This window comes from Nannospalax galili, unplaced genomic scaffold (assembly GCF_000622305.1).
Source record: "Nannospalax galili isolate Female #2095 unplaced genomic scaffold, S.galili_v1.0 scaffold729, whole genome shotgun sequence".
NCBI lineage: Eukaryota > Metazoa > Chordata > Mammalia > Rodentia > Spalacidae > Nannospalax > Nannospalax galili.
The window spans coordinates 15,051-24,200 of NW_008359313.1; positions in this window are offsets into that span (position 1 = coordinate 15,051).

Sequence of the window (9,150 nt, forward strand, 5' to 3'; positions counted from 1 at the left end):
GGGGTCTCTTGTGCTTCCATATGAATCTTAGGATAGATCTTTCCAATTCTGTGAAAAATTCATGGGGATTTTGATTGGCATTGCATTGAATCTATATATGACTCTTGGTAGGATGGTCATTTTCACAATATTAATTCTTCCAATCCATGAGCATGGGAGGTCCTTCTATCTTCTGATGTCTTCCTCAATTTCTTTCTTTAAAGAGTTAAAATTTTCCTTGTAGAGCATTCAAGCATTGTTACATCACAATAGATTATTGTAAAGTCATATTTTAGCATTGTGAAGGCACATTGCAGCATTCTGATGTCAAATTGGAGCATTGAGTAGTCACAATGAAATGTTGTGACGTCATATTTTAACATTGTGATGGGACACTGAAGCAATATAATGGCACATGGGTCGATATTGTTGACACATTGGAGCATTGTGATGTGACATTGGAACACTGTGTAGTCAAATTGTAACACTGTCACGACATATTGGAGCACTCTAATGTCACACGTGGCGTTACTGTTGAGATTTTGGAGCATTGTAATGGCACATTGGAGCATTGTGATTTCACAGTGGAGGATTGTGATGACAACTAGGAGCATTGTGATGACACAATTGATCATTTTGAAATCATAATGTAACATTGTGGAGAATTGTGATGACACAATCCAACATTGTGAAATCATAATGTAACATTGTGATGGCACAATGGATTATTGTAATGTCAAAATGTAACACTGTGAAGTTATATTGTAACATTGTGATGCCAAATTGGGGCAATAAAATGGTACGTGTGGGTGATAGTAATGACATATTAGAGAATTGTGATGTCACATTCAAACTTTGCGATGTCACAAGGGAATACTCAGAAGTCCTATTGTAACATTGTTGGCATACTGGAGCAATATACTAGCACATGGACCTATGGTGTTGGCTGATTAAAGCATTGTGATGTCACATTCGAGCATTGTAATTGCATATTGGTACATTTTGCAGTCATATTGTGACACGTTGATGGCACCATGGAGCATTGTGATGTAACAATGAATCACTGTGAAGTCATATAGTAACATTGTGATGGCACATTTGGGACCATAGTTTTAGTACATTGGGGCATTGTGATGTTATAACGGAACTTTGAGAAGTTATATTGTAGAGTTTTGATGGCATATTGGAGCAAGATATTGGCACAGGGGGCAATTGTATTGGCTCACTGGAGTATTGTGATGTCACAAAGAACACTGAGAAGTCATAAGTTAGCATTGTGGTAGCACATTGAAAAAATACAATGGCACATGGGGCGATAGTGTTACATTGGAGCATTGTGATGTCACAAAGGAACAATGTGAATTCATAGTGTAACATTTTGATGGCATTATGTAGCAATATATAGGCACATGGGGCCAAAGTATTGGCATACTGGAGCATTGTGTCGTCGCAGTGGAGCATTGTGAAAAGACAAAGGAACATTATGAAGTCATATTGTAACATTTTGATGGCACTGTGGAGCAATATAATAACACATGGGGCAATAGTGTTGGAACATTGGAGCATTGTGGTGTCACCTTACAGCATTGTGATGTCACAATGGAACATTGTGAAGTCATACTGTAACATTGTCATCCACATTGGAGCATTGTGATGTCACATTGGAGCATTGAGAAGTCATATTGTAACATTCTGATGTCACATTACAGCAATATAATGGCACATGAGGTGGTAGTGTTCGCATATTGGAGCATTTTCATTTCACAATGGAGGACTGTGAAGTCACAGTGGAACATTGTGATGTCAAAATGTAGCATTGTGAAGTTATATTGTAACATTCTGATGTCACATTACAGCAATATAATGGCACATGGGGCGATAGTGTTGGCACATTGGAGCATTGTGATGTCACATTGGAGCACTGCGATGTCACATTGGAGCACTGCGATGTCACATTGGAGCACTGCGATGTCACATTGGAGCACTGCGATGTCACATTGGAGCACTGCGATGTCACATTGGAGCACTGCGATGTCACATTGGAGCACTGCGATGTCACATTGGAGCACTGCGATGTCACATTGGAGCACTGCGATGTCACATTGGAGCACTGCGATGTCACATTGGAGCACTGCGATGTCACATTGGAGCACTGCGATGTCACATTGGAGCACTGCGATGTCACATTGGAGCACTGCGATGTCACATTGGAGCACTGCGATGTCACATTGGAGCACTGCGATGTCACATTGGAGCACTGCGATGTCACATTGGAGCACTGCGATGTCACATTGGAGCACTGCGATGTCACATTGGAGCACTGCGATGTCACATTGGAGCACTGCGATGTCACATTGGAGCACTGCGATGTCACATTGGAGCACTGCGATGTCACATTGGAGCACTGCGATGTCACATTGGAGCACTGCGATGTCACATTGGAGCACTGCGATGTCACATTGGAGCACTGCGATGTCACATTGGAGCACTGCGATGTCACATTGGAGCACTGCGATGTCACATTGGAGCACTGCGATGTCACATTGGAGCACTGCGATGTCACATTGGAGCATTGTGATGTCATATTTGAGGATTTTGATGTGACAAGGGAACATTGTGAAGGCATACTGTAACATTCTGATGACATATTGGAGCACTGTAATGGTACTTGGGGAGATAATGTTGGCACATTGGAGCACTGTGATATCATATTAAAGCATTGTGAAGTCAAAATTGAATATTGTGAAGTCATATTGTAACACTCTGAATGGCAAATTGGAATTTTGTGATGTCACATTGGAGCAATATATTGGCACATGGGGCAATAGTGTTGGCACCCTGGCAAATTCTGATGTCACAATGGAATATTGTCATGGTACATTGGAGCAATATATTGGCATATGGGGCAATAGTGTTGGCACACTGGAGAATTCTGATGTCATATTCAGGAATTGTCACATCACAATGGATTATTGTGAAGTCATACTGTAACATTTTTATGGCACACTGCAGCATTCTGATGTCAAATTGGAGCATTCTGAAGTCACAATGGAATACTGTGAAGTCATATTGTAACACTGTAATGGCACATTGAAGCAATATAATGGCACATGGGGCGATAGTGTTGGCACACATTGGAGCATTGGGATGTCATATTGGAGCATTGTGAAGTCAAATTGTAACACTTTCATGACATATTGAAGCAATATAATGTCACACATGGCCCTTGTTGAGACTTTCGAGCAATGTAATGGCACATTGGAGCATTCTGATTTCACAGTGGAGCATTGTGATGACAACCTGGAGCATTGTGATGACACAATCGAACATTGTGAAATCAAATGTAACATTTTGATGGCACAATGGAGCATTGTGATGTCAAAATGTAATGTTCTGAAGTTATATTGCAACATTGTGATGCCAAATAGGGGTAATATAATGGCACCTGGGGCCATAGTGTTGGCATATTGGAGTACTTTCATGTCAAAATCGACTATTGAGATGTCATAAGGGAACATTCAGAAGTCATAATGTAACATTGTTGGCATATTGATGCAATATAGTAGCACATGGACCTATGGTGTTGGCAGATTAAAGCATTGTGATGTCATGTTACAACATTGTGATGACAAAGTCTAGCAATATAATGCACGTATGGCGATAGTGCAGGACATTGGAGCATTGTGATGTCACAATTGAGTATTGTGACACCACAATGGAACATTGAGAAGTCATATTTTAAGATTGTGATGGGACATTGGAGCAATATAATGGGACATGAGGTGACAGTGTTGGCACATTGGAGCATTGTGATGACATAATGGAGCATTGTAATTTCACATTGGAAGATTGTGAATCATATTTTAACATAGTGATGACACCAAGGAGCACTGTGATGTAACAGTGGAACATTGTGAAGTCATATTGTAACATTTTGATGGAATATTGGAGCAAAATAATGGCACATGGGTTATAGTGTTGGCACATTGGAGCACTGTGATGTCACATGGGCTTAAACTGAAAATAATGGAGAAGAGCACCATGAGTAGTTGTGGCTATATTATGGAAAACAAGGTAAATAAAATTGCATCACATGGAGCTTTATGACTTTGAGGGCAGACCTCTGAGACTCGCATGGATTGTGGAGACGTGACAGAAAAATAGTCTGACCCTTTCACCTGCTAAACTAGATCAGTAATGCTTTTGCCCATTTTTCTTTTAAAATTCTTTTTAAGACTTCATTGAAAAAGAATTATGCATTTCAAATTTTTTAAAAATCCTACACATATGTGAAATCACATTGGAACATTGTGAAGTCATATTGGAACATTATGATGGCCCATTGGAGCACTGAGATGTCACATTTGAGCATTGTGATGTCACACAGGATCACTGTGATATTACAATTGAACTCTGTGAAGTCATATTTTAAAATTGTGATGGCACTGTAGAGCACTGTGATGGCACATGAAGCGATAGTGTGGGAACACTGAAGCATTGTGATGGCACATTGGAGGATTGTGACGTCAAATTGGGCCATTGTGAAGTCATATTGTAACAGTGTGAGGCACATTTGAGCAATAGAATGGCACAAGGGGCAATAGTGTTGGCATATTGGAGTACTGTGATGTCACATTGTGAAGTCATATTGTTAAAATATGATGTCACATTGGATCAGTATAATGGCACTTGGTTAGTAGTGTTGGCACATTGGAGCATTGTAACGTCACAACGCAATATTGTGAATTCATATTGTAACATTGCGATGGTACTATGGGGAATTTTGTGGTCAAATATGCGGATTGTGAGGGGACATTGAGCATCTTGCTTGCATATTGAGCACCACAACGACTCAATGGATCATGGTAATGACACAAATACGCATCATGTTGGCACAATGAGCATTGTGATGGTATACAGTTGTGTTTTGATGGCACAATGGATCATTGAGAAGTCATATTATAAAATTGTGATGGAATATTTGAGCAATATAATGGCACATGTTGAGTTAGTGTTGGCACATTGGAGCACTGTGATTTCAAATTTGAGCATTGTGATCTCACAATGGAGCACTGTGATGTCACACTGGATAATTGTGATGTCACAATGGAACATTGTGATGGCACATTGGAGCATTGTGAGGTTACATTGGACCATTGTGATAGCACATTGGAGCAATAAAATGACACATGGGGTGATAGTGTTGGCACTTGGAGCATTGTGTTGTCATATTCAAGCATTGTTACATCACAATGTATTATTGTGAAGTCATATTGTAAGATTGTGATTTCACACTGGATCATTGTGATGTCACATTGGAACCTTAGTAGTCCGATAGTAACACTGTGATGGCATATTGGAGCAATATAAGGGCACACAGGGTGACAGTTTTGGGACATTGGAGAATTGGGATGTCACATTAGAGCACTGTGATATCACAATGGAACACTGTAAAGTCATAGTTTAACATTGTGATGGCACCATAGAGCATTGTGATGGCACATGGGGTCATAGTGTTGGCACATTGGAGCATTGTGATGTCAAATTAGAGCATTGGGAAGTCATATTGTAACATTGTTGGCATATTGGAGCAATGTACTAGCACATGGACCTATGGTGTTGGCAGATTAAAGCATTGTGTTGTCACATTAGAGCATTGTAATTGCACATTGGTGTATTTTGCAGTCATATTGTAACACGGTGATGTCACCAAGGAGCAGTGTGATGTAACAATGAAACACTGTGAAATCATATTGTAACATTGTGATGGCACATTTGTGACCATAGTGTTAGCACATTGGAGCATTGTGATGTTATAAAGGAACATTGCAAAGTCATATTGTAGCATTTTGATGGCATATTGGAGCAATATATTGGCACAAGGGGCGATAGTATTGGCTCATTGGAGTATAGTGATGTCACAAAGGAATACTGAGAAGTCACAGGTTAGCATTGTGGTGGCACATTGAAACAAGAAAATGGCACATGGGGCATTAGTGTTACATTGGAGCATTGTGATCTCACACAGGAACACTGTGAATTCATATTGTAATATTTTGATGGCACTATGGAGCAATATATAGGCACATGGGGCAATAGTATTGGCATACTGGATCATTGTGACTTCACAGTGGAGCATTGTGAAATGACAAAGGAACATAGTGATGTCATCTTTTAACATTTTGATGGTACTATGGAGCAATACAATGGCACATGGGGCCACATTGTTGGCATATTTGAGCATTGTGATGGCACAATGAGCATTGTGATAGCACAATGGAATATGGGAAGTCATACTGCAAAATGTGATGAAACTCTGGAGCAATATAATGGCACATGGGGCCACAGTGTTGGCACATTGGAGCATTGTGATGTCACATTGGAGCACTGTGATGTCATATTGTGGCACAGTTACAGCACATGGGGCCATAGTTTGGCATATTGGTGACATATAATGGCACATGGGGCTATGATGTGGGTATATTGCAGCATTGTGATGTCACCTTGCAGCATTTTGATGTCATATTTTGGTATTGTGATGTCAAATTGTAGCATTCTGATGTTACTTTTGGGATTTCTGTGGGGGGAGATAGTGTTGGTACATTGGAGCATTGTATTGTCACAATGGAACATTGTGAGGTCATATTGTAATATTTTGATGGCACTATGGAGCAATATAATAACACATGGGGCAATAATATTGAAATATTGGAGCATTGTGATGTCAAAATGTAACATTGTGAAGTTATATTGTAACACTGTGATGGCAAATTGGGGCAATATACTGGCACGTGGGTGGACAGTGTTGGCCTAGCGGAGCATTGTGATGTCACATTTGAGCATTGTGATGTCACAAGGGAACATTCATAAGTCATATTGTGACATTGTTGGCATATTGTAGTAATAAACTAGCACATAGACCTATGTTGTTGGCAGATTAAAGCATTGTGATGTCACATTGGAGCATTGTAATTGCACATTGGTACATTTTGCAGCCATATTTTAACACAGTGATGGCACCAAGGAGCATTGTGATGTAAAAATGAAACATTGTGAAGTCATATTGTAACATTGTGATGGCACATTTGAGCATTGTGATGTCACAAAGGAACACTGTGAATTCATATTGTAACATTTTGATGGCTCTATGGAGCAATATATAGGCACATGGGGCAATACTATTGGCATACTGGAGCATTGTGACATCACATGGTCCATTGTGATGTCACAAAGGAACACTGTGAATTCATATTGTAACATTTTGATGGTACCATGGAACATTGTGATGTCACATTGGGAGGTTGTGAGGTGACAGTGAACACCCTGTATGCACTTTGAACATGGTGACAACACAACGGATCATGGTAATAACAAAATTGCACATAATGATGTCACAATGAGCATTGTGATGTCTCAATGGAACATTGTCAAGTCATGTCATATTGTGACATTGTGATTCTTTCACCTGCTAAACTAGATCAGTAATGCTTTTGCCCCTTTTTCTTTTAAAATTCTTTTTAAGACTTCATTGAAAAAGAATTATGGCTTTAAAAATTTTTTTTAAATCCTACACATATGTGATTGTTTGAATGAAAATGTCCCCCATAAGATCCAAGTGTTTGCACATTTTGTCCCCAGAAGATGGTGCTGTTTTGGGAGTTATCAGAAGGTGTGGCTATCTTGGAGGAAGCATGTCACTGAGGGTGGGATTACAGAGTTCTTAAGCCTCGAAGGATCTCTAGTCAGTCCCTTGCTTCCTGTGCCTGCATGATGATGTGAGAGCTTCACTTCTACTGCTCCTACTCTAGCCACCTCCAGCCACCATGCCTCCCTGCCATGATGGACTGTAATTCCTCAGGAACCATAAGCTCAAACAAACTCTTCCTTCTATAAATTGCTTTGGTCAGTGTTTCTATCACAGCAAGAGAAAAGTGACTAATACAACATACTTAGTATCTTCAGCAATAAGGTCTTACCATTAAGCTCTTACGAGTAATCAAGAGCAATAGCAATAGCCAGTATTGTGTGAGGGTCTATGAGATCACCCCTGGTCAAAATTTCCAAAAAAGGAAGCCTATTCCTAGTATTGGGATTTTTATTTGTTAATCTATGGTGTCTGTGGGGAACTGGCCCCTGTTATGGGGTGACGCCCTTTAAATCGTTTTTATATTGCATATGTAAACACTTTAAGAAGCTTCCATAGTGATAAATTTTCATTTGACTTTTTCAAAAGGCTATTAGTGTTAGTTATTCCCCCCTTAATTCCTTTTCTACCCTGCCCTACCATTCTCCACCCTATTTAACTCTTCATATTCCATTGCTCCCCTTTCCCCATTTTTAAAACTGTATTCTCTGTCCCCTTCCAAGAAGCCTCCCCCCATGGACCCTTACTAGTTTCCTGACCTCTATGGATTTTCCAATTGAAACACACCTATCTACAGATTCAAAGCTAGCATCCAATTATGAGCGAGAACATAAAATGTTCATTTTTCTGGGTCTGGGTTACCTGACTCAGGATGATTGTTTCCAGTTCTATCGATTTACCTGTGAATTTCATAATTTCAACTTGCTTAATAATTGAATAATATTCCATGGTGTAAATGTCCCACTTTTCATTATTCATTTAACATTTGATCGATACCTAGGTTGCTTCTAGTTCCTGATTATTGTGAATAGAACAGCAACGAGCAAAGATGAGCAGATATCTACGTAGTAGAATATGGAGTTCTTTGGGTATATGCACAAAAGTGGATTGGCTGAATCATGTGGTAGATTTATTTCTACCTTTTTGAGGAATCTCCACACAGATTTCCATAGTAGCTGCAACATTCTGAACTCCCACCAGCAGTGAAGAAGTGTTCCCCTTTCCCAAAACCTTGCAAGGATTTTTTGTTTGTTTTTTGGAACTTAGCCATTCTGACTTGGTAAAGATAAATCTCAATGTAGTTTTAATTTGCAATTTCCTAATAGCTAATGACATTTATCAGTTTCTTTTGTATTTTTTGATGAAATTTTGCAATTTTCATACAATATACTTTGATGGCATTCAGAGCCACTACCCTCTCCATACCTTACGCAACTGTACTCTATCATATTTAATGAACTCATGAATGAATACATATATATATCCTATAGAGCAAGATTTGGGTCCCGCTGTGTCCTTCAGTGTGG